The following is a 27,380-nucleotide window of genomic DNA, read 5'->3' on the forward strand; positions in this document are numbered from 1 at the left end:
GGCAGATGAGTTGATAGACAGGTTGGGTGCGGCCGAGTATTAAAGTACCTTCGACCTCAGCTCAGGGTACTGGTAGATCGGACTCACTGAGGGAGCCAGGGAGAAAACTGCCCTCTCCACTCGGGAAGGCATTACCAATTCAGGGTCAAACTCTTTGGACTCAAGAATGCCTCGGCCACCCTCCAGAGGTTGGTAAACCAGAACCAGGTCCTTGCTGGCATGGAAGCCTTCTTAGGTGCTTATCTGGAAGACATTGCTGTCTTCAGTAACTGTTGGATCATCTCTTTCACCTCCAGGAAGTACTTCAGGCCCTGCAGCAAGCAGGCCTATCAAGGCGAGTAAATGCTAGATAAGGCAAGGATCGGTGATGTATGTGGGATACCAGGTGGGGCCGGGTAAGGTGCAACCCCTGCAGGCCAAGGCTTAAGCTATCCTGGCCTGGGAGCCCCCCCCCCCCAAACCCAAATACGCGTCTGGGCCTTCTTGGGCTTTGCTGGGTACCATTGGAGGTTTATCAATGGATATGGTACCATTGTGACCCCTTGACGGAGCGGACTTCAAAGCAGCAGCCCAGAGATGTAATCTGGACCGTGGCCTCCCAAATGGCATGTGTACAGTGCCCCAGACTTCTCCCACGAGTTCATTATTCAGACCGATACCTCCAAGCATGGAATCGGGCGGTGCTGTCTGAACTGAATCAGGAGGGCCTAGACCAGCCGGTAGCCTTCATCTCCTGGAGGTTACTCCCACAGGAGCAATGGTGGAGAGCAATGGAGCTGGAAGCCTTCGCCGTGGTTTGGACCCTGAAGAAGTTGCGGCTTTGTTTGGCACGCACTTCTTGGTTCAAACACTCAAGTGGCTGATACAGAGAAAGTGTGAGAATCCAGAACTGTTGAGGCAATCCATCTCCTTACACGTGATGGAATTTACAGCATAACAATGACCAGAGGTCAACCACTCCAACGCAGATGGCCCATCTAGGTTCTTTTGCCTTAGTGAGGAGGACTACCAGGATGGCAGGCGGAACCGCAGCACGTTCAGTGCATGGGTTCTGGGGAGGGTCGGAAATGACACGTTGGACCAGATACTAGTCAGGTATCGGTTCCCGGACGTTTTCTGCTTTTCCACCTGAGTTTTAATGATTCTCTAATGAGGCATCCAGGCTTTGGGCCCTTTCCCACCGCAACTACGGTGTGAACGTGCATGCACACTTCCTATTACTGTTGGGAAATAGCGTTGATTTCCTGTTCTGAAACACAATACAATCAGTTATTGCAGACCAGCAGGTTCGCACCAGTATCCATCATGGGTAAACTCGGGAGCAATTTGCCAGTGTAGGCCGTTGTGAGTGCGCACCCGTGCTGGGGAGAGGATGTGACCTAAAGGCTACAGCGGTCGACCTCGGAGCTGGAAAACTGGATTAGAGTCTTAGCAGGAACGCTCAACATATTGTGATTCTGGACACATCGCTTAATCTCCCTGTGCCTAACAAAAATGAATATGTCTGTCTGCAACGCAACTGGTGCTCATGTAAAGCACTCAGATACTTTCGGGTCTAGTTCGCACTATATAAAACTCCACACCTATGGTGCCTGCAATTGAGTGATGATGCCTGTTAAAACCGGTTGGTGCGTGTGCAGAGAGACACGTATTGGTTAAACCCATGTCCAGTCTGCTGTACCAACTCGGGCAGCTGCACTGGCACCACTGGTGCTGGGAACTATGTGTTCCTCCTGCCATCTCAGGTCGGGGTGTTCAACAGCGCACAGGGTGTGCACCAGCGGATATGCGCCCAGTTAGAGAGGATTATCTCTCCATGTTTTCACCACCTATGAGGCCTGCTCTGCCCATAAGTTAATATAGAGGAGTGGTTGACAATACTTTGCACTGCAATAGAGCAGTCTCATGTTTCATATCAATGGGTTTGCAGTGCCAAACCATTTCCATTGATTGGTAAAGGGGGTTTTGGCATAACTCGCTTAGAAATGCCACTCATAAAATATGAGTATTTCTATGCTCCAAGAATCTCGAGTAGTGTGGTGTCTGGTTCCAGTGGACACCAGGGGTCGGGGGGGAGGGGGAGAGCAAATCTGTGCATTCCCCAATCGAAAGCCATAAAACATGGGCATCCCACGAGAAGGCCAAACCTCTGGCATTTAAGGGCCGAATGGGATAGATTGAAGACCGAGGTTGCGCCACTTAGCCCTAGGGGGTCAGATCATGGCCTCACTAAAGGTTAAGCTCTGCATTCCAAGGCACCATGGCAGACAGGCCTACAATTTAGGAGAGACATCTGTGATTCAAAGGGAAAACCCCTAAACCACCCAGACTTCAAAGACACACGACAGTACAACTACTGGTGCCATCCTCCAGCAAAGGGCAAGATACGCTTGTGGAGACGTGGGACGCGAGAACCCGGACAGCATGGTGCACATAGTCAGAGAACTCTGTTGGCACATGGAGGATAACAGTCCAAATAGACAATGGCTTGGGCTGAGGACCTGCTGAAGTTTGGTGCTCTGAAGTGTGCTCGCCAAGTGCCCCACGGCGGACCTCTTGCTCTCCCAGAGATCTCTGGACCTCAAAGGATCTCCCCGAAGGACCTACACTATCTACTGTAACATCTGGAGCGCGGTGTTCTCTTAAGTGGCTGCCTCAGCTACTACATCCAAACTGGTAGCGTGGTGTGAGCGTGGACTTAACACTTATTCTGGAGACCGGATTGCTTAGTGCGGAGTCCCAGAAATCTTGCCCATAAAGGAGGCATGTGGTTCCCGTACAGCGTGGACTGCGACACTCATAACCGTCTAGTGATGGCGAGTGGATTCACCGGATGTGAAACCCCGTGTGGCCGGTTTATTTGCTCGTGCTGCATTTCTCTTGTGCGACATGCCGATTCACAGTGTGCGACTCTCGGAGGTGGAAGCGTACACGGAGTAGTGTCTAATTCTAACTCATGTGGCTCTGCTGAACTTGCGTATGTTTATGTGTGACCACACTGGTCTGGAGCAACCTGTATCATTGTGCAATGGACGTTGTGCCTCATTTCCAAGTAGTAGTGAGAAAGATTGACTGGGTTGAAGAAACGCTTCCGAGACAGTTCAGAAACAGGTTAAGAGACTGTGTTCTATGAATTGGTCATGTACATAATCTTGATATTGTGTACCGCATAATAGTGCTCTCTCTCAATTGGGATCATGGTGCTGATAGTTACCTTGCATATATAACAATGAACTGTCTCAACAATGATGTCAATCGAATTACCTTAGATGTCGTACAGGAAAGTGCAGGAGGAAGAAATTGAGAAAGTATGTGTTATACTTTTGTGTTACCGTAATTGCTGATGAAATTTTGCTTGCCATGGTTAGTGACAGTAGTTCCAAGTTGAGCCACTTCTGACATATTCAGCCTAATTTTCATGTTTGGCACTACCAAGAGAGACTCAAGTAGCTTTTTCAGTGCCTAAGAAGTTTACATTACTGTACCTTTTTTAAGGTCAACTGGTGCCTTTCTCATGAGAACTCTGTATACCTGCTGTGATCCAACGGTTTTGGTTTCAGTCATGTGTACAGAGAAGCAGTTCAGTAGTAGCATTCTTTAGTACAAAAAATAAAGCACAACCTCAAGATTTTGATGGGACAATAAGCCTGTTTTGTAGATTTTTATCAAAATAATCCTGTAGGAGTCTTGTGTCCAGACATGTGAAACCAAAAGATTATATAAAGCATGGAAGTATATCTGCTTTTACACCTATGAGAAGTCCAAATAGGTTTATTAAAAGCAAAACTAAACAATCCGTGAGTAACAAGGTTGAGTGTTGGAGTCCCAATGCCTCCCTGAATCGGGGGGTAGGTTGTTCAGCAATATATGTTTATCGTAGCAAATCACAGCTCAAATCCAATTACTAACCTAGGGGAAAACCTTTTTTATTGGACAACCAAGGCTTAGGAAGTATTTTCCGAACTAAAGAAAGGACTGACTAATGTAACTGTAAGAAATTGGGGTATTGGTTGCGTAGATTCGCACTTCAAGCAATAACCACAATCCGTGTCAGGGTGACCCATTATGGACACTAAATAAACCTAAGCTCCAACCCCTGCCAGTTATGACACAGAGCAGACAGGCTTAACTTAGAGTCAATATGAAAAGTATTTATGCACCACTAAAACAGCAATAAAGCTGAAATGCAAAACCAAAAAGTTGCAAAACAAATTAGAAAACTAAAGTAAAAATAAATTAACAAAATGACACCAGAACGTCAAAAATCCAATACGAGGAACCAGAAATGTGAATTTTTACGTTTTTAAGCAGAAATGACGCCTAGAAACACAAAGTGCCAATGATAGGTCCTGTTGTACCGGAACCAGACTAGGTGCATGTCCGATACACTAACCAGGTTCGTCCTGGTCAAAAATGCTACTTTCTAACTTTAGTCCTTTAAGTCCAAATCCATTACAGGAGTACTCTTCTAAAGCCTCCAGAAGAGGTGCTTAGTGACTCACACGGTAGCAGGCCGAGGCCAACAGTAGGGTCCAGTGGCCACTGGTCAGTTGCAAGTAAGGGCCTCTTGTAACTTGTTGTTTTTCTGTAACTTTATTAGGTCAGTCTTATGACCTCTGGAGTCCAATTGTTTGTCTTGAGTACAAGCGGGCGAGTAGGTCCAATCTTCTCTGCTCTTCTCAAATCTCAGACAATATGTTCAGTAATCTTTTAATTTTGCCACATTTATGGCAGGAACAAGCATGTGGGTGGGAATGACTCCTCGGGATGTCCCGACCGATGAAGTAAGGCACCCATGGATAACCCTACACACTTTGGCCATTTTCAAGAGGGTAAAAGTCTTCTGCACACTAAACTTGGCACTTGAGGGCTGTGTGTGTGGGGAGGGGGGTGCACTATGGTAATCCCAGTGCCCTCCCACATCCAAAATTAAAATACAGTTGTAGGCAGCCTCTGTATCCAAACTCAGAGGCAAACGTGTGTGTTGTGTCTAGCTATGCTTAGAGTGGGGCATGGGGTGGGAGGAATATATATATATATATATATCTCACACAAAGGTTGCCCTGTTGGAAGTGCCACAACATGGAAAGGTTACTGCACAAATGCCGCCGGTGGCCTCACAAAGCCTGCTGCACACCACTCCTGGTACTTGCCAAATGCGTTTCGGGCGTCTCACACACTTGATCACTGGCTGTATCACAGAGACAAACTGCAGATCGTGCACACACATTTTATTAATTAAACAAGTCCCGCCCCTAGGTGGGGCTATGGCAGAGCAAGTGAGTGACTGCCTCAGCTAAGCGTAGCTAGCACTTTACCACGAGTTAAAAGGACATAACTCACTCGTGGTTACAACTAGCATGGCAGTCCAGGGAAGCGGAAATAGTCACTGTACACCACAGAATTAATCACTGTTAAAATTCTGTGAAAGTTGCGACTAAAAACGAAAGAGGTCGCAAAGAAGTTCTCTCAAGTTCACAGCGTAGATGTCCTCAGCTCGTCGCCAAATTGTTGCGTTGGTGGTATCTCCCATACAATAAGTCAAGCAGAAACAAATTATTCAGCCAGCAAATAAGAATTGATAGCGATAAATGAGGCACACAAGTAATTGATTTTTTTCTGTTAGAAGCATTGCATCAAGCTACTGTAAGAGCAGATCATGGAAACCTGCAGCTATTACAACAAGCCAAATTTTGAAACAGTTGACAGTGAGCTTATTTATCTCAACAGTATGACTATCATATAAACTTACATTCCTGGTTCCCTCAAAACTGACTGACTACCTAATCAGAATGCATCCTAAAGAGAAGACACTCTACAGAAGATAGGATAGTACCATTAAACAGAATATTTCTTATGAACTCTAACTAAACTTGTTCAGGAAAACACACAATATCTGAACACAAACGATTGGCCAAGAGAAGGGAAGACATTCAAAGAGTGGAAGAAATGATTTGTGTTGATAAGAAACGTTGTGTACGCAATGAGAAATTTCAAAGAATTATTTTGCATGATTACTTGATAGCAAGTTATTGGCAGCCCTCAGCTCATCAAGATATTAAAGACTATGAGCCTTATGTACAACAAATGCATAGGGTAAAAGTTGTTGCAATTTGTTCAAAAACTTTTACAGAATGCTTCGGCATTTTGAAAACCAACCTATATACTAACAAGTTGGGTCGAAAATAACAGAATTGCATTGGGTCGCAATTCAACCTACCTCAAGAATATGAATGAGGTAGGTCATACATTGCAATTCACTACAATTCACCTCTATCACATGGATGGCGGCCTACAGGGGTAAGCAGACAGCAAGGTCTGCGATTGCTTTAAAAAGTAGCAAAAAAGCTTTTTTTTTTTTTTTTTTTTTTTTTAAAAGAGCTCAATTTCCTTAAAGGAAAACAAGCGTCTAAACATTTTTTTTTTTAATAAAAGTTTCACAAACTTTTTTAAGCATTAGCAGTGGGCCCGTGGAGTAATGCCTACACCTAAAAAAAATGTTTCAATATTTACAAACAGGAAGTAATTCCTTGGGAAACCTGTCTCCAATGCAAATTGTTTGCCATCTCCTTTGAGGTATTAGCAACTTTTCACTGGAAAATGCATTTGGATGCCGTAAACACAGCCTCTTCAATTTGGAATTCAGTAAATGTGTTACTTATTCACAGTTTGCATTTTGGACATACTCAAAGAGAGTTTTGAAATAACAAAGGCTCTGATTTGCCGAATGTGAGCCTTAGCAATTGCAAAGTAATTTTGTACATAAGCCCCAATGGGTTTTTGTGTGGCATATCTGTATAGGATAGAGGGTGCTCAGTTCAAATATGATCTTCTGCTTTCTTCGGAGCTGCCTTGATAGTCAGCGGCCTACACATCAACAGATTTCTTTGTCGACTGCTAAAATAAGATAGATTTACTACAATCATGGCGACTGTGAATTAATTAACCAAGATGGCTCACTTATCTCCCTGATCAAAGAAACCATCCACAGCTCAAATGGCAACTGCTTTCTTTTCTAGTATAGTTCGATACCATGGTCTTCAAAAGACTAAAGTATCAGACAGAGGAGATCAATATGTATATAAGTTCTGGGCTCGGTTGTGCAATAAAGTCAATATCTAAAGGGCTTTGTCATATGGATGTCATTAACTGACAAGAGGTCAAACTGAGCATCTCAACAAAACATGAGACTAACACCTACGTTGCTTTGTTAATTCCTCAATCTAACTGGGAAAATTTACTGACAACCACTAAATCGGAGTTTAATTATGCATTTTTCCACAGAATACAGTCCCTATTTGCCAAGTAGGGATACCATCCTTGTATATGTCTTTTAATACCAAACACAGACATAACAATGTCCGGCTTTGAAGGAGACTAATAGTAACCACCTTTCCAATTTGAATATTGGTCAGGAAGGCACAAAAGATAGACGCTCCAGTATAATGCAGAAAATAGCTTATGGTTCTCATCCAAACACTTATTTAAGATTTGTAGGTGTAAGTTATTTCTATGCTTTTATGACCTTTTCACCATATAGTAAACCTCACCTCTTGCCTGAAGTTACCTAACACGTTGTGAACTCATCCTTCTTTTCATGTCTCTGTTAATACCAATATATCCACCTTACCTGAAATAGGCATATCAGCCTACTAAACCTATCCCTGTAGATGGTCATTTAGAGTTTATTGCTAAATAAATTTGTGATTTTTATATTTTCAATGAAAAAAATTCAACATTTCATAGATTCTGAAGGATATTAGATCTTAGGAGCCAAGTCCTCTAGCCTTTTAAAGAAACTCCATTTTCAACGTCCTGATAAACCAGATCTTTTTGAGGGGAACAGTGTTAAGAAATTTCAGACACTTGGGCATGACCAACCAGCCTAGATACCGGCCAGACATTAGCCCAACTTTCGCACAATAGCTGTCACATCCAACATAATCAGTCATTTCAGTGATTTAGAATCTCCTGCAGTCACTGCAACTGACATTCTCAATCTCTAAAAAAGCCCTGGGATCGAATTTGCTGTGTAGACCATTGCAGCAACTAAAGCATAAGCCAAAGTGACCACAAGCAGACTGCACCAAAACACTACAATAACGTTTGCCTAGCCAAGGATTGCACAATAGGTCTTCTATTTCCTACCAAAGTAATATTTGAACTTGATGTGTTTGTAGCCTGCATATTAAACTCCCAGTGACAAGTGGGAAACTTTGTACTTGACTAAGCTCTGAAATCATGTAACCTGCCCGTTGCTGGAAGTGCTTCACAATGAATCACCTTAATGGGCAAAATACCTAACTCCTGGGTAATACTGCACCACCCAACTGCAGTGACGTGATAAGAATACTGCTCTGGGATTTACTACGAAACTGTAAATGAGATTTGTTCTTGAATTGAATGGTCTACAAAAAAAAAAAAAGATTTTTTAAAAATGTGCATGCAAAACTATTTTTTCTGCTGTGATTTGTTAGCTTAAACAGCGGCTAGGGCGCTGAAAACCCCTTTGTGGGTAACTGTAGCACTTTATAAGACTATAAAAAAAAAAAAGATCAAAAGCAGCATTTACAATGTTAGCAATAACGTGCATTCGTTTAAATGAGCAAAGTCATGTGTAGTTTTTTGTTTTTAACTCATCATCAGTGACCATAGAGAACACTGTACAACCCAAGTGAATTAGGCCCTATTACAAGTATCTGTAATTTGAAAAAAATACAAAATGCTTTATATAAAAAACGCCAGCCATAGATTGATGAACATATGGGGCATACATTAAGGCTTTAAATATCTAATAGTGGTTAGTTTTATTTGCGATGTTATCATAAAAGACACTGTCTACGCATGTTTAATGACATATCACTTAAGCAACTATTATTTTCAATCAGGGTACGCAGTAAATAGGTTTACAAAGACATGTTTCTGGTGAACTACTAAAATATAACGTTACATTATACATGCATATTTTCTTCATCCACATTTTCTTCATTCACCTTTTGGTGGACATACCTGCTATTAATAATGCGCCCTTTAGTGTCTCCTTCATGTAAAATCCCGTTACTCAATGAAACTTATCTCCCTGGGTGCAGTTTAGGCTCATTCTATTTGATACCCTACCTCAGTAGCGGACTTTACTAGCCGTACACTTCGGTGCACCTTAAATTATTATAGGTGTCTTCAAAACCTCCTTAGCCTAATCCTTCCGTTCCTGACTACTGGTTTTTCATTGCGCCGGAACCTTCCCAATTCTTCTTCCCCAAGTTATATGTCAAGTGCCCTCTTACCAAGGTCCAACTGCCCTGGTTCGCACCTTACATTCCGGGTGAAGGCTAAGCCAGTCTTAGTCCGACAGAACACCTGTCCAATACACATGTACGACCCATTCAAAACCGAAAAATTCTTCGTGCCATAGAGAACAAGAATACGGGTCTAACGTAAACAGAAGGCAGGCTTTTTGTATATATATATATAAGTTCTCAACTCGGTGCCTCCAATATGTCCCTGGCTTCTAAATACCGGTGCTCGCTTCTAAATATCATTCTCACTCCTTCGCCATGATATTCGATACCCCCAACACCCCGAGCCCATTTCCTCCATCTCAAACCCCCTTACCCAGGAATCGCCATCCACAGGTAACCCTTATACAGATATATTCTCCCACATCCAGCGCATTAAACAGTACATATCGAATGACAGTGAGCAGTTTGAGGGCAACGCATCTCCAAGTACCCCCATTTTAGCACACATCCATTCTTGTAATGGGTCCCATCCCCTTTATACTCCCCATAGAACTTATCGCCCACCATCTCATCGCCAGCTTCCCTAGCTCCCATTCAAGCTGTACCCATCCGCGCCGCCCCCCTCACCTGCGCGCCTGTCTGGTTCCGCTCGGAGTTGCCGGTGTTCTCTGCGGATCTTCAGACAGCGGCCATATTGCGCTACGTTGCAGTGCGCGAAGGACTGTGGGAGATGAGGGACGTAGACGTTAACCCGCGGCTCGCCGGAGACAGCAGGCGAGAGCCTGGACGTGGCGAGAGCGATTACCGGAAGCGGCTGGTGACAGGAGGAACGGCTGAGGCTCGGGATAGATGGGGGAGGGCTAGACCCAGGGTTCTCACGTTGGGGGAGCGGATGGGAGGTTTAAATTCACAGATGAGTAAACTAATGTGAGGCTAGGGAGGGGAGGACTTATTCGGAAAAGAATGCTATTACTAAGCCTGAAAGCAGAAGTAAACACACAGGTCCCATCGTGTGTAGCATTTTCGAAATGCGTTGTAAAGCTTGTGCTTTATTTCAGTAATTCTCAACACTTACATTCTTAAACTGAGAGTTACCTTTGAAATCCCAATATCATTCCCAGTTTTTTACTGTTTTAAATACACATCGAAGAGATTGATTTCATTACAATTTACAGAGATGACTTTTTTTATTGATTTTTTTTTATTTTAATGGAGCCACTGGCTATTTTTTCAAAGTGACAGTTCAATCTTACCTTCTCTTTTATGTGCGTCTAAGCTAAAATTATTTGCAGATGATATATATATATATCTCTCAGAGGCTCAACTAGTGCCAAATTTCAGGGGGGGGGGGCAAAGAAAAAATTTCGGGGGGGGGGCTGAATCTTGGCTACAATATATATGAAAATAGCGGTATGAATGGGGTAGCACTTTGGAGGGGGGGGGTGTTCCCCTTGTTTATTTGTTAAGGGTTAATTGTGGAGCTGAATACTGGGTTGGTATACGCCTAATAAGGGTAGTACTGAGTCCGACAATTCTGAAGACCTTAGGCTGCTCTAGGTGACACACCATTTTCTTGCGCTGGAGCAAGAATAATGCATCCTGGTGGGAAGACAGCCTGCGATTAGCATGTATAAATGTAGAAGGTTGTACGTTCAAACTGAACTGTAAGTACAGTATTCTCTGCGATGTCACGGATTGCTTTCTTATAAACTAATAAAAAATCTGTTAAAAAAAAAATGTAATGGGGTAGCACCTCCATACCCAGTAAGGTGGTGGTGGTGGAGTCGGAGGGGTCAGTACAATTCCTCTATAGTCCGCCCAACGCTGCGATATACGTGCATGTTTCTAAGGGCATCCCTGGGGCTTGAAGACGGGTCTTCCAATCCCATGCAAAAATCTAGATCCAGTCTCCAGACCCCTAAGTGGTGCAGAGGGTGTTTTCCAGGAGCGTGCGATGTCTCGTTTGGCCAGGGTTAATCCTAAGAACAACAAGTGGCGCTTAAATCTATTGCCCTCAATATCTTCTGCAATATGAAGTAGGGCTAGTCGTGGTGTATTGCCTATGGTCCATCCCAATACTGCAGATAAGCATCTATGAACTCCCTTCCAAAACCTTTCCAGGACTGTGCAGGTACACACCGTATGTAAAAATGTGGCCTATTCCGCTCTCCAGCGTAAACATGTAGGGGACGCAATGAGCCCGGCTCTACAAAGCTGTACCCGTGTAAAATATATTTTATGCAAGTATTTTAGCTGCAACAGCTGCAATCGCTATGAGATGGCAGCTCCTCGGGGGTACTCTAGAGCCTCCCTCCTGTCATCATTATCGATCGGGCCGATCTCAGCCTGCCAGGCCTCTCGAAGGGACTCTAGTGATGATGAACTGTGTGTAACCAGGGTTTGATATATTTTAGAGATTTTGTGATCTTGTAGGTCACCCATAAGAAGTTTTCCCTCCAGTGGGCTGAATTCAGGGAGGTCTGCGAGATAGGGGATGAGTTTGTGACGGAACTGTAAATATTTATAAAATTTGGTGTGTGGCATGTAATATTCCCTCTGTATTTCGGAGAAGGATTTAAGAGTAGTGCCCTGTAGGACGTCCCCCAATGTAGAAATCCCAATTCGGCCCCACCCTTGAAAGCCCTGCAAGCATTGTAATTGTGGAAGAAGGCAGTTGCACCATAGTGGGGCCCTGCCTGTGAGCCTATTTAGCTAGCCGATAAGGCGAAGAGACTGTTGCCGTACTGCAAGAACCACCATTGTGGCCGAAGGTAATGAGCATGTTCATATACGAATTTATGTACCGATGGGTCTCCCAAAAGCTATCTCTCAACACTGTATGCAGGTTCTTCTCTCAGACAGTACCACCAGTCATTAAGCACCTGTAGCTGGCCGGCCGCATAGTATGACTGTATATCAGCCGTTGCAATACCACCACAATAGGAGAAAAGAAAACAAGTGCGGAGCGCCAGTCTGACTGTCCCCCCCCACCCAGAGAAACCCATTTAACATGGATTTTGTCTGTCTGAACCACGTTTGTGGAATGGGTTAGGGGTGATTCTGGAGCTGATATAGGAGCCTGGGGAGAGAGATCATCTTGAATATTGCCGACCATCCATAGAGAGAGGGGTAGGCCCGTCCAGGATTTCAGTTCTGTTTTAACCTTGGTGAGGACCATGACTAGATTGCGGGCCCATGCCATGTCCTGCCTATCCGTGATGAAAACCCCTAAATATTTCATGCCCTCTTGAGTCTGAGAGAGGTCTGTAGCCCATCTATAATCATCGTCCGTCCCACACAGAGGCCAGAGTGTAGATTTGCTTACATTCATAAAGAGTCCAGAATTCTCGCCAAATATGCGCATGATTTGGAGAAATCGGGGGCCGGACCTATGAGGGTCTGTCAAAGAAGATGACGTCGTCGGCGTAGTACGCGATCCGGTTAGAAATTTCGGTGGCCTACTCAAATCCCCTGACCTTAGCATCTAAGTGGATCCAAGCCGCTAGCGGTTCAATGGCCAAAGCGAACAACAAAGGGTAGAGTGGGCATCCTTGTCCAGTGCCCCAGCTGAATGGGAATGGTGTAGACACCCTACTGGTAACACGCAGGCGGTCAATCCGTGAAATAACAGACTAATATATGATAAGAACTTTGGGCCAAAATGTAAACGCTTTAAGAGAGTGAATAAATATGTCCAGCTGACTGAGTCGAATGCTCTATCGATATCGGCTAGCAGAAGGGCAGCAGGGCCGTGAAGGCGATCTACAGCCGCAATTGCATTATGTACCCTGCGTATATTATGTCGCGTGGCCCGCCGGGACATAACGCCGGCCTGATCTGGATGGATCAGATAAGGTAGATGAGCCAAAAGTCTGGTGGTGAGTGCTTTTGCTAGCAACTTTGCCTCTACGTTTAAAAGTGATATGGGCCTGTAAGATGCGTGGAGTTCTGGAGGGCGTCCTGGTTTGCGGAACATGACAATTTCGGCATGTCGCCAATCAGGGGGCATGCATGCTGTCTTAGCGAGCAGCCTCATGTACGGCCTCAAGATAATGATGGCTTAACAGGGCTATGTAGGCTTTATAAAATTCTCTGGGAAGGACATTAGCGCCTGGTGCCTTACCCGTGTGTAGATCGGCCATTACCGTTGTTATTTCTTTCAAGGACACGATGCGGGGCCTCGAGTGACTCGCGGGACTCTTCAGAGGAGGCCTTCGGGGGTATATCGATAAAGAATTGCTCTATTTCTGCAGGATCAAGGACTTCATTGGCAGTATATAGGACTCGATAATATTCGGCAAAGCTGTCAGCCAACACAGCAGGGTCAGTAATCGGGGCATCATCAGAGTCTGGAAGGCTCGGCATAGGAGTATTTATTCATGCTTGTTGAGATAGTCGAAAGAGAAGTCTTCTAGAATTATCACCCCACTGATACATTCTGCTTCGTGTAGCGAGCCACGCATTCTGCACTTCGTCTAACTGCAAGCTATGATATTGTTGTTGAAAAACCCGCAAATGCCGACGCGTAGCCACCCTGTACGCGTCCCAGCCGTTCCATTGTCATAATCTGAGCTTCTAGTTGAATGAGTGCTTGCCGTCGCCTACGTCGCTCTCCTGTACAGAAACGAATGTCCACTCCCCGCAATATGGGCTTCATGGCCTCCCAAAAGGTGCATGCCGAAGAGACTGTCCCTGTGTTATACGATATATATAGTCGGAAAGTGCGCTATGGATATGGGCCTTATATGTTGGGTTTTGTAAATGCCATGCCGAAAGCCACCACCGAAAGGGAGGTTGACACCAACCAATCTGAAGATGTATATCTACGGGCGAGTGATCTGACAGACCCCTAGGTAATATTGTTGCCTTCGGGACCATATGGGCATACGTGCGGGGATCAAATATGTAGTCTAGTTGAGAATAGGAGGTATGGGTGTGGGAAAAGTAGGTGTAGCTGACCTCCTTGGGATGATGTATACACCATGTGTCCACCCAGCCCACCATGTCTACCAAGGTATGTAATTTAGAATCAGATGGGTTTGTCGTGGTTCCTGCAGGGCAGCACCTATCTATCCCTGAGAACATTACGTCATTCCACTCCCCGCCCACCACTGCTAGAGCCTCTGACATGCCACCCCATATCCCGACCAGGTGATCCAGAAAGCTCTGACCTAGAGGTGTAAGGGCATAGACACTGCCTAATACCATCTGCTCCCCAGCAACCTCCCCATGCACGAAAATATATCTACCATGTAGGTCAACCCATTTTTGTATCAGTGTGAATGAGACCCAGCGGTGAATCAAATGGCAACACCTCTGGATCCCCACACAAATCCTGGATGGAAGACGTGTACAAAACCTTATCAGGCCAGACGGGGCCTTCGTGCCAACCATATGTGTCTCTTGTAAGAGAAGAGCATCTGCTCCTATGTGTTTAGCAAGGCAGAGCACCACGCCTGGCTTCATCTTGTCTAACATACCCCTCGTATTCCAGCTCAGAATGTGTATCTGGCCTGCAGAGTGCCCTGTTAGGTCTGTCACCATTGTTGTATGAGAGAGAGATGTGGTATATTAGAGAGACCGAGAAAGTGTGATCCTAGGGCCATTCGAACTTCGTAGATAAGTAAGATCTGTCTGTGTCCCCGCACGCTGCAGGATGATGTCCCAGAAGTTTAAGATATGTGCAATCATGGAGCGCAGCCTGGCCCCCGGCAAAGGCCTTTGCTGCAGGGCCCTATGTGCACACCACCATGAAGCATGGCGAAAGGACGTCGGCCGGGGTCCAAGAATGGAGCCACTGTGTTAGAAACTTTCCTGCGTGGTCGCCCTCGCAATTTTCAGGGAAACCAACAAAGCATAGATTATTTGTCCTCGCGCGACCCTCTGCATCTTCCACTCGAAGGGCCAGTCCCTTGGTCAGTTGTTCAAGGGAGGTAACTTTGTGTAGTAGTGTAGTTACAGCATCTTCAACCAACGCTAATTTCGTCTCAGTTGCTGTAATGCATTCAACAGCGTTGTGGAGGTCTTCTCGTAGGAGTGTAACCTCCGTTCCCACTGCGCCGATCTGTGTTTCCAGTGCCCGCCTGGACTGAGTGATGGCCGCCAGGAGGGCCACATTATCTGGAGGGCCAGACATGGCGTCCATGGCCTCAGTGGACTGCGGTCCATAGTGCTCTGTTTCGGGCCCGGCCCAGGGGCCTTTTCTTTAGACACGATTTTGCTCTCCCTAAATGGGGATCTGTGCCACCGTCTCTGGCAACCACATAGGTACAGCAGACTTAGCCCTCTAGCTGTCTGTTCAGGTCCCGGTAACCTTCTAGGAACAGGCTAGGCCCTATCGTCGCTTATGTTGTATGTGCCATGTATAGGTCGCCCAGTGGTTCCTCGGTGCCAATCCCTCAGAATAAAGGCTATGCAGGGTGCTCCCGCCTGCCTCCTGCAGTAGTATCAACTTTATTGTGCGCTTCGGTTTCTACAATCCAACGCAGCAGGTCACTGTCTCTCTTTAAATTACTGGCTAACTACAACCAGCCAGTAGAGCAGGGCCTCGGGCAGCAGCACAGCCCCAGGTCCAGATGCGAAAGGCCGCAAGCCGCACCGGAGCCTGGTCCGGCCGCCTCCGCGAGCATCCCCCCTAATGGGCGCCTCACCTCTACGCCGGATGGCGGCCTTCAATTCCACCACTCAGCCCCTGCGTCGCCAGATCGCGGGCTATGGTCCCCACTCGGGCCGCGGCGTCACTCGGCAGCAGTCAACCTCCGATGGGGCCCCACAGTGTCCTCAAATCTGGCCTCTCAGCTTGGCAGCCCAGGAACCCTGAAGCAGCTCCTGTCTTTCTTTGTTCCCACTAGGCCGTGGCCAACCGAGCGCACCAGCCCGCAGCAGCCCCAGCCGCACTGATCACCCCACGGGCGGCCCCAGCTGCTCCCCAGGGCACGTGGGCACCAAGGATCGTCGAGGAAGTAATGTGCAGCGATGGCGGTTAGGATTATTGAAGGATATTGTATGGGCCAGCGGAGCTCGCTCCGAGCGCGTCCGCCATGACTAGCCTCTTGGCTCCGCCTCCTAAATAATTGCATTTTAACAAGATATGCACTTTAACTACAACGTTTCTGTGGAGAATTCAGCGGCCTCATAGTAATCTGATCAATATTCAATTTAGTAAGGATCAGGGGGTGGGACTGGAACTACCGGACTTCCGTTTATATTATCCATTCGCCTTATTAGATTCAATTTTTCACCGGTTTACTGACCCTTTGTCTTCTGGCAACTTTTTGGGAATTGCAATGCAGAAAGAGTCAAAGCTTCATCTTTTTTTCATCCAAAAATTGGAAATGCTCTAAACACTGGATATAAAATATCAAAACAAATGATATTGAGAAAAAATGAAATTGGATAAAAAGTATGGGATACTGGATTACCACCTATTTTTAATTGCAAGGTTGTAGAAGTTTGGGGTTGCATATGTGTGGGCAATTAATCGAGCAATGGATTAGGCAGGGATTCAATACATTAGCATATTTTAGAATAAATATCACATGGAAGACCCGAGATAAGGTAGCTCTGCTACAGAATGAGAGCAAGGTCACATTATGGCTCAGCTTGGCACACATTTCAAGGTTTTTGAAGGACTGTGCTCCAACCAAAGGGGATTATACTTTCTAACTTGAAATTTCTTTAAAAAAATAAATTGTTAGGATTGGGCATTTGGTGTAGGGTTTTGCTTCGCAATTTACAGGAGCAAGTAATCGAGAAATTGCTTTGTAAGGGACATCCTGCAACTGGGTTCACCATTTCCCTTAAGCAGTGGGCAAAGATTTCCTGTTTCGGCATAAACTCTTTAGATCGGCCAAATGTAAAAGAATGGAATGTTTTGCTAGGTGGATGTCATACAATTCCCCCAATTTCTACATAAATGTTTTCCTAATGTCCCACATCAATTCTTTAAGTGCAACACAATTTTGCAGTGGGACTGTATTCACTTATGCTTGCACGGCTCTAGACACGTTTTGGGGCCAAATATTTGTTTTGTCGAGTCAGCCGCTTGCGAAAAGGGTGGCACCTGATCCATCGACTGTGCAATTAGCCTTTCAGTTAATAATAGACATTACTAAAGAATGAACAGAATTATTATTATTTTTTTAATCTATTGCTGTAGCATGGTCATTGGTTTTTCAACATTGGAAAGCGGCAAGGTGACCTTTGTTCAACCAATGGCTAGCCTAAATGGCTAGAGTGAGGCAATTTTAATATTTACGTGTTTAAAGGAATAATCAATTGAGAAGCAACTCTAGTATCTGTTTCCCGTAGAACGTGGTGCTGTGAGTTTTATGTGTAGAAGTTGTTTAGTGTAGCACTTTACTTTGCACTTTTGCCCATTTCTAAATGCTCAGGATATTTTCGTCTTGGGCTTTTAGAGGGAAGTAGATGGATACAGCACATTATTTATGCATTATTAATGGACACACTGACGTGGGAATCATTGGAAACAGTATTATGAAATCCATATTTGTGTTTTTTTATAGCATTGTTTTTAACTTTACATTTATAGCTTATGCATTGTTTGAAAAATGAATGTCAAGATCCGTTTATATAAGTGGTTCTACTGAAATAAATACAGCTATATATAAAAGAAAAAGCGCATTATATTGCTCAGTTTTGATCCTCTAGGTTCTTAAAATTGCACATTTATTTAGTATATATTTAGTATATTTATAAGGTGCATATTCGCTCGAAAGATCTTAAACTAAAGAGAAGAACACATTGGGACTAGAAGAAGGGAAGCAACAATATTGAGAATTAACAATTAACACCGGAATGAGTTAACATCTTTTCTGAATGCAGGGTGATTGCTCAGGCTGCAGCTTGTCAAAGCAGGTTGTTCTAAAGCTCAGGGCCCAGGTAACACAACAGGTGACCTCCCATGTGAGAGAGTCTGATCCTCAATATATTTAGGAGTAGTTATTAGTTGAAGTGAAAGGGGCGAGAAATTTCATTTCTGCCTAAACTGGAGATTTTACAGAATTGTTCAAGCCTTTAATATATCATCTGCATATTTGGACCACTCCCGGGCCTTCTTTTTCTTTCAGCCTGTGTACAAGTTCATTACACAGTTCAGTTTCATGCTGTTTGTGTCTTTGGTTCTGGGAACATTGGTCAGGATAATGTTTCTCTTGATCCGATACTTATATAATGATATAGATCTGCTTGACAAATCAAGGGCATATATGAATCAAAAACGATGTCCCCAGATTTCCCCCCCCCCTGCCCCCCACACAGTTGGGATGATAATTCCTGCTAGGAATAGCTTCTGCCTAAAGGACACAATAGTAGCTTCGTTTAGATTTGTACACAAAGTCATTTTATTTAATCCAGCAAGATGAGTGATTGAGCGTTTATCAATTTTTGAAATATTTATTTGAATTATAGTCTGAAAAATATCTGGGTATCATTAACATAGTTTTGAAAGCCTATGCTGAACCTCATGAAGAGGAAACATGTAAATGTTGACTGCGTTTTGGGACAGATGGGAATGCTCTGGGTCACCATACATTAGAGGAGCCAGGTGATCGTGGGGAGGTGGGGGTAGTTGTCTCCCCAAGCTGCTTCTTTATCTGAAGTGGCAGTGGAGGGTTTGCTGACCAAAACCCACCAGAAGCAGGGGAAAAACCAGAAATAGCATGGCGACGGGCTTGTCAAGCAGCTCTTAGGAAAGCTCCACTCGTATTGCTCTGCAGCATGCATACCAGGGGGATAGTGTATGAGTAAGAATTACCCCCCTGCCTCACAAACCTGGCATACTATCATTTTACTCCAGCACTTTCAGTAAAAGGAAAGAAACCTTTATAAGACCCTTTGTCTATTCCAGGAGGCTATGGACAGCCATACTCCATCGAACTCTTCCACTCCTCACAGCTATCCAAATGCTTAAGAAAAGCTGGTATGGTCCTCCTGGACATCTGTGTGGCTGGATACTAGGCGTTTGGGAGCTTTATCGTTTTGTACGGGGTAGCATCACCCAAAGTGGCTTACATCATGGAGAAATATTCAGCTGTGCATGTCTGGTAAACAGAGCAAATACTAGTGGATGGTTTCTGGTACACCAAGCAACCTGAAACATATCTTCTGTTACTGGTCAGTTTTGTGTACAGTGCTGACCAGATGCCAAATCGGCCGATCGTACTAGATGCTTTAATCTCTCTTACAGAAACACAAATGTTGCTTTTATGTATACTTACCAACATCCATTTTATCACCCATTTTAAAAACATTTGAGTTTGTCTGATATAGGTACGCCCTTTTAAATGTGTATAGACACTATCCCTTACTGAATGCAAACTTTCAGATTCTTCCTACAGTGTTGGCCAACAGACCTAAGCTGGTAACACCTGCTCCTGTGCACTCCACACAGGTGGTTTGTACTGGGTCATTCCTCAGGAGACAATATGAGACGTGTGCAGCAGCTCATATGTCAAATTCGAAATAAATGGAAGGATGAAGTGGCCTTTGCAGTCAGCCCCGAAAAGTCTTGGGCTTTGTGGAATGGGGGTACCTTCTTAGAACTATTTTGACAGCCTGATTAGGTTCGGATTTTGTGCGCAAAGTTTGTTGACTACATTCATAACTGGTGGCTCAGATGAATTGTTGTGGCTTTCTGCTGTTTCTACAGGCACCGTAAATCCCAGCTGCAACAATTGGGCAGTCAAACAGCACGTAACATAATGAAACATCTTTGTGTCATTATTCTTATAATAGTAACTTTCCTAGGCAACTAGGGATCTGGCGAGAGTCCGGTCTTGTGCATACTCAATGATAAATACAGGCTCAGTGCACTACCCATAGAACTGTTAAAACCAATTCATTTTATTCATACAATTTGTTTTTTTTAAAAAAAGGTTTTTCGACAGTGACATTCATTGTGACAAAACATTATCACAATAAATCTAACACCACATGTAATAAATACATACCCATTACTACAACCAATAACTCAACAACTTATACAACAAACATTCATTGTAAGATGGTAAAGACCAAAGGTGGCAAAGCTTTGTAGATATAGATAGTATACTATTTATCATTGAGTATGTACAAGGTCTGACTCTCGCCAGATCCCTAGTTGCCTAGGAATGTTACTATTATAAGAATAGTTTCCCTGTCCTAGGAACTTCTAGTAGTTTCAGGGGGTCCTTGTTTTACTTAGTACATCTTTGGGTCATCACAGTACTTCTCTGTCTGGATGATACGTTCCTCATTGTATCATAATCTGATGTTCAAACCTTGCCATTCTTGATACAATAATTGAATGTTGTGCTTTCTCTGGCTATAGAATGAACTTATTAAAGGGTTAAGAACTTATCATGACCAGATTTACATGAAGATCAGCTCTAGGGGACTATCCTTTGAGATGGTTCCCAAAAACTTGAGATGTTACGGCATATTAGTCTTCCAAAGACACGAAGAAATGATGCAGGGAACTGTGAAAAAAATCTGCTGACTTATTTGACATGGTGTGCCTTCATCTTTCACTGTGGAAGTGGATACGAACAGTGAAGATATCCACAGCATCGAAGTTTAGCTACAGCCTTGGCACACTTTTTCTTATATTACCTAAACTAATTATGCTCGAATTGGACTCAAATTATGCATTGTGCATTAAAATGTATGGAATTCTGCCAAGCCTAGACTCAAAGCCATCTAAGTCAATTGATATAACAATGGCAGGGATTAGCACACTCGCAATCTTACTAAGTGACGCCTCAGTTGTCATGCCTCGTTAGACTACTTCCAGTCACACACAAACCTGTTTGGGTGGGGATTGAATGACAATTACTCCCTTGTACACGTGATCTGGGACAAATGTACAATGCAACCAAGGAAAGGTATGTAGGCATATTCATGTGGATCCATTGCTGTAGATGTTTGCAAGACTTAATTGATGAGCGTTCTTTCTATTGGAATGGGAAGAGACTAGAATTATTACAGCCGGAGACCTCCTAAATTGAAATATTTTTAATGTCAAGTCAAAGAACGGTCTGGTCATCTCTCAATTGTTCAGATATTATCAAGTGTCGCTCTAGAAAGAAGCCTCATCCTAATAAAAACCTCTGTACTACTCTGCGTTCAATCTGGAGGTGTAATCTTGGGCCTGTTTGGCATCATTGAAGATTCATTCTTATTGAGCCCGCTTGTTGAACGACTCAGGGCACAGTGGCAAAAGAGTGGAACTTTACTTTGAACCTGCTTGAAGATCTCCAAGGGCCTGTGTGTGCTGGCCTCCTGTTCTTAAGTCTCAGTGACACAAAGACTTCACCCCCAGTTCCCCTGAACTCTGCTGCTGAGAGTACTGACCTGCCAAGAGGTGCCTATTCCAGTTCTGGGCCTCTGGAGGTTGTGCTTGCTGCTGGGAGCTGGAAGAAACCTAAAGAACTGAAGAAACTGACGCATCGCTCTTCTAGTGGTTGTTTTTCCCAACGCAGCACCGCTGTACGAGAAGAATCTCCACGCATCGCTACCGAACCGAAGCAGCGAGGGATCAAGGCTGAAGAAACTGAAGCAGCGTCTCTCGTCGGCGCCGCATCGATCACTGCCGCATCCCGGATTTCCACGCATCGTATCTGTGCGGCAAATTTTCCTGTCGCATCACCCGTGGACCAGATTCATCTTTGAGTCGACGCATCACTTCCCCCGACAGACTGGATTCGACACATCACTTCTCATGCGTGCAGCAGAACTGTTGCATCGCCTCCCCATGGTCTCAGGAACTGACGCATCTCTTTTGTTTCTCGACGCTTGCCATCTCTGTGGCTGTTTGGCCTTGTGAATTTTGATGCATCTACAGGTACTTTGTGAGAAATTAGTCATCCATAGTTTTCTATGGACCCAGTTGTTTGTGACCTTTGAAAAGTCATTCTTACTACATGTATGTTGGATTTTTGTTATTTTGGTCTTGTTGAGTTTAGATAAACATACTTTATTTTGCTAAACTGGTGTGGTGTCATCACTGTACTGTGTGTTTTGAGTACAAATACTTTACACATTGCCTTTGGGATAAGTCTGTCTGCTCATGCCTTGCTACCCAGGGGGTGAGCAGGGGTTATCTAAAGTGTGTATCCCCCTTATCCTGACTAGTAGCAAGGGTCCCTATTTGGACAAAGGTACCTACCTCTGCCAACTAGAGACCCACATTTCTAACATGCCTCAAAACTACCAACTGCAGTTCCCCCTCCTAGCAGTGAGGTGACTCATTTGTCCCACAAAAAAACACTTTGTATGCTTGAAACTTTAGACACTGCGATCAGACTTACCTACCACAGCCTTGCGGGTCGTCATGGAAGTAACCTCGTTCTTGTAATGCACAGTAAGTTGATATCACTGAACCACTTGATAACAGCCAGCATGTTCGAGCATTGCTGGAAAATAAAGGAAGGACCATGATCCAAATTTCAATGGCCCTAAAACAACTCAGAATGGGACCTTGTTATTTTACTAACAGAGTCTGACTTCCTGCAGCAGACTTATCACTGGTCTGATAGCCCAGAATAACAGGTTGTGAGAGACACAGAGTGTTGTCTTGTATCAGTGGCAAGACGAAACAAAACAAAGATTTCTAGAAATAGGTAAACCCTTGACAAATCCATGAAAACCATTGGCACAATGAAAATGCCCTTACAGAAAATTATATATGAAACATCAATTGCAAGAATTGTCAATGTATGAACCTGAAAAGTAATGTAAGGTAGCTTGATCCTGTTTCTCCCTGTACCTATGTCTCTATTCTATTGCTAACATCTCCCAGTCTCCGCCCTAGTGTCTCCATATCCCAGAGTCAGGGGTGGTGTCTCTCTGTCCACGTTCTTATCTTCCTTTCCCAGTGCCCACTATATCTATTTTCTAGTGTCATTACATATGACTTTTTGTCCCATACTCTGTGTCTCCTTGTGCCTCTGTATATGTCTTTTCGTCTAAAAGTCCTCCCCTTCTTTTCCCACAACCACTGTTTATCTTGCCTTGTTTCATTGTCAACATCTGTGTTTCCCTATCCGAGAGAAGCTACATCTGTGCTCTAGTGTCAATATATTTTTTTCTACTTGTCCATATACATGTCTCACTGTATAATCGCCCACATCCATGAGGCATTATGGTAGCCGTTTTTGAGAAAAAATGCTTGTAGACCTCTCTTTGAGTCAAGCACGGCAATCTACCTATGAGGATGATGTTCCCAATATTTAAATGAACTTTGCATGCTGTATGTTCCAATCATGCATTACAAGCATTGAGGAAGGCGAGTCTTTTGCCGAAACGCATCTGATAAAGCATGTTTTAAGCCACCCCGTATAATTGAGAGAGAACTTCGTCAACTGCTGCCACAATCACTGGAAAGACGAAACGGACCCAGATCCATTCAGTGCAAGGTAGTTTTATTCAACCATGGGTGTACCACGCACCACCATGACGCGTTTCGGCCTCAACACGGAGGCCTTGATCACATGACGCATGTGGTAGAAGCCAAGAAATTTAAAGTGCCAGTATTCACAACACGTGACAAACGGGCCAATAGATATAAAAAAAATATAGCCATGAAATCTCAAACCGAACTCGGTGACTGCAAGGGATTAAAATATTGAAATAACGGTTACCAATTTCGGTGCAAAGTGTGCAAAACACAATTGTGCAAAATTGCAAAATACAAAATGTGCCAAGTTCATAGATATAAATAGTCCATGTGGACAAACTGATATTCAATTAGAGTAATAATGCTAGATGTTTTTTACATAGCACTGTTTAGTCAATGCATAAACTGTAAAAAATACCATATATCAGTTACACAGTGTGATAGCAGCAATATTGAGCAAATGTGCAAACTGGGCAAAGTGCATATTTCCGCAAGTGCAAATATGGGCATGTCAAAAATGTTCCCCATAATGAGGTAACAACTAAATAACGTATAACATGCTAAAGTGCAATGCAATCACATCCTTTACCAAACAGTTCTGCTGCAATATTGTTCCTAATGGAGCAGCAACACCACCACACTTATTGTTCTCAGGGACCCCAATGTTAACACACAGTTCGCCAAGAGTGTCATCAGAATATCTGGCCTACAGTCTCATCGCACTCAAAGAAAGTAAAGCAGTAAAAACCATACATTGAATAATGACAGTTTCCCCAAGTCTCCCCCACTTCCCAAGCCTGGAATCTTTTGCAGGAAGAGAATTAATATCAACCATACTGATTGTAAAATTCATACAACTTTCCAGCTAAAAGAACAAGATTACTAAGTCTCTGAGAGAACATTAATAAATATCTATTACTTCATAGATATTTAAACCATAATTTAAAAACTGCGATAAAATACCTAAAGCCCTATTGACAAAACATCTAATCTGCGGTCAAAATCGGCATGGGCGGGGGGGGGCACTTGCATCCCCATATTAATATAAACAATTCCCCACCCAGCGGGAGGGCTAAAAATAGATGCTCAGGACACCACGCTCTTTTTTTTTTTTGATGTGACAGATCCTCTGCAAATGTGCTGCATTTTATTATATATATATATATATATATATATATATATTATATATATATATATATTTAAAGCAGTTGCTGTCTTCATTTATCAGTTTGAGTGGAACAGGAAATACCGAGTGAATCATACAGCGGGGTTGAAGTGACTCTCTAATCCCTTGATGATTGTTTTTAACGTGACTTTGATGGCGCCCATTTGGGTGGAATGCTTCAGTGTATGATCTCATGCAGATTGTTTAAATTAAAGGGATTATGCTGGCAACTGCTTCAGTTTGCCGTCACTTCACGTTAGCCCATGATGAAGGGTGTCCATCGCCCGAAACGCGTTGGCTGAGGTTTGAGGAGGATTGTCCTTTACCTACCTGTACAGAGGAGTGAATCCTGGGCGTGCCGACCACCTTGGGGGTAACTGCTTTAACTGCACCACCCTGAAATGGACGAGGGATCACAGGGTACGAAATTGGTCGTTGCCCTATTGTGGGGAGACATTGCCTGGTTTTTTGGCATAAGCGGAGACTCTCATTGCTATTATTGGAACTTTGTCTCGATTCCCATTTTGGTTTAAAGCAGGCTTATGGACCACATCTCCCAGCAGACACTGGGATCTCCCAGTAGGCGCTGGGGCAAAGAATCCCATTGGAGGGAAGATATTTAAATAAAGATGCCACCAGCACAGCAAAATTTCGAGTCAGCCTATGATTAAGGAACCTATTCCGAAACGCGTCAGGCGTGCTCCATTGATGGGAGTTTCTGTAGATGCCTGTGCATGATTTCTGTCTCCCGAGTGCGCCCCTGCTGCTGATCAACTGTTTTCTGATGTTAAAACGCGCCGGCTTCGGGCGCGAGGGGCTGCACCACCCTGAAATGGACGAGGGATCACAGGGTACGAAATTGGTCGTTGCCCTATTGTGGGGAGACATTGCCTGGATTTTTGGCATAAGCGGAGACTCTCATTGCTATTATTGGAACTTTGTCTCGATTCCCATTTTGGTTTAAAGCAGGCTTATGGACCACATCTCCCAGCAGACACTGGGATCTCCCAGCAGGCGCTGGGGCAAAGAATCCCATTGGAGGGAAGATATTTAAATAAAGATGCCACCAGCACAGCAAAATTTCGAGTCAGCCTATGATTAAGGAACCTATTCCGAAACGCGTCAGGCGTGCTCCATTGATGGGAGTTTCTGTAGATGCCTGTGCATGATTTCTGTCTCCCGAGTGCGCCCCTGCTGCTGAGCAACTGTTTTCTGATATATATATATATATATACACTAGACTCCAAGAGCCCCAATGGCCTGAATGCAAATGAAGACATGTATACCTATCTTTAACATGGATTAACATACATGGTAAATATACTGCAGTACCCTCAAACCATATGACTTTATCTCCTTTGACATATCTCTGTAACACAACATATCAGTGGCTCACAACAGACACTTCCTGTTGTACTTCAACCTAGTCGCTCTTGGTCCTGGCACAGATGATATACTCAATTCAGGACACTAGAACACTAGCGGCCTCACCACCTTAAGAAGTCCCAAAAACTGCAGGATATCCAAAATGCTTATCCAGCTTTTAAAATACATTTAATTTTTTGGTTACATTTGGGTGTATTTTATTGATCTTTTTGGCAGAAAGGCCTTTCTGCATTAAATAAGATAAACTACATCCACCCTTGCACTTATTTTATAATATATACACACTTTACAAATTTCAAATATCAAATCAGCAGTGCATTTTGCAGTTATTAATCAGCCAAGTACATTTTGGCTGCACAGGTATTTATGCCGAAAGCTGTTTTTTTTGCACAAATTTGCACACATGTTTTTTTAGATTTAAATTTGTATTTATTGATGTGTGATAATGTGTATATTTTAAATTATTTATACATATTTATTCAGTTTTAAATAATTAAAATATTTAATGTATTTATTTTTTGAAACACAATATTTAAAAATGTGAGCCTACATATATATTTTAAATATTACAATATATGTGTTCTATTCAGGAGCGCTCAGAAATATTTGTAAAACGAAAAATATGCTGTTTTTTACATTATATAGATGCATATGGAAAACAAAAATCAGTTTACATTTCATAGTGTTTCTTCACTGTTTATTATCACGTGGTGTTGCATTGAAAGAAAAAAAGTATAAACAATATGGCGTACTGCAGTCTCCTTATGTGATCAAGGGCACTGGATGCCCGAAACGCGTCATGGAATGAGGAGTGAGAAATAAAGAAATATTGCCATTGGATTTGTTCTGGTGGTCAGTTCGCCGAAAGGAAGTGCTGGGAGGTGTATTGCATGCATCAATATACGGAAGTCAGGTTGCTTCCGGTAAACGGACCCCTCCCTGTGAGTTGGTAGCAGCCCACAACCTAACACTGCTTTGAATCCGAAAAGGAACATTGGCTGCAATCCCCTACAATCCGGGAGAGCGCGCATCAGCAGGATGACGCCGTCGTTTGGGTCGGAGGACTCATGAAGGAACGTCAGCAAAAGCTGGTGAGTGAGACGGCATTTACGTAGGTTGGGGAGAAAGGACAATCGGCATATCAGTTTGTTTAAAACCCGCAAACCGCGGTGGTTAAAACTCACGGGAACATCCT

The 27,380-nt window shown here is 43.8% G+C and overlaps 1 protein-coding gene across 8 annotated transcripts in view; it reads right to left on the reverse strand.

The window, feature by feature from the left end:
• ARFGAP1 (ARF GTPase activating protein 1) overlaps positions 1-27,380 on the reverse strand; it is a 545,635-nt gene that overhangs the window by 204,646 nt on the left and 313,609 nt on the right. For 2 of the 8 annotated variants that reach the window (XM_085619710.1, XM_085619706.1), the window contains exon 1: positions 9,867-10,079. The exons of 3 other annotated variants lie outside the window; for them this stretch is intronic. The gene's annotated coding sequence lies outside the window, so the exon portion shown is untranslated. Of the gene's footprint in view, positions 1-9,866; positions 10,082-27,380 lie in introns of those variants that run through there. 3 more of the 8 variants (XM_085619709.1, XM_085619711.1, XM_085619705.1) reach the window with 3 other exon arrangements.

Source organism: Triturus cristatus, chromosome 7 (genome assembly GCF_964204655.1).
Source record: "Triturus cristatus chromosome 7, aTriCri1.1, whole genome shotgun sequence".
Classification (NCBI taxonomy): Eukaryota; Metazoa; Chordata; class Amphibia; order Caudata; family Salamandridae; genus Triturus; species Triturus cristatus.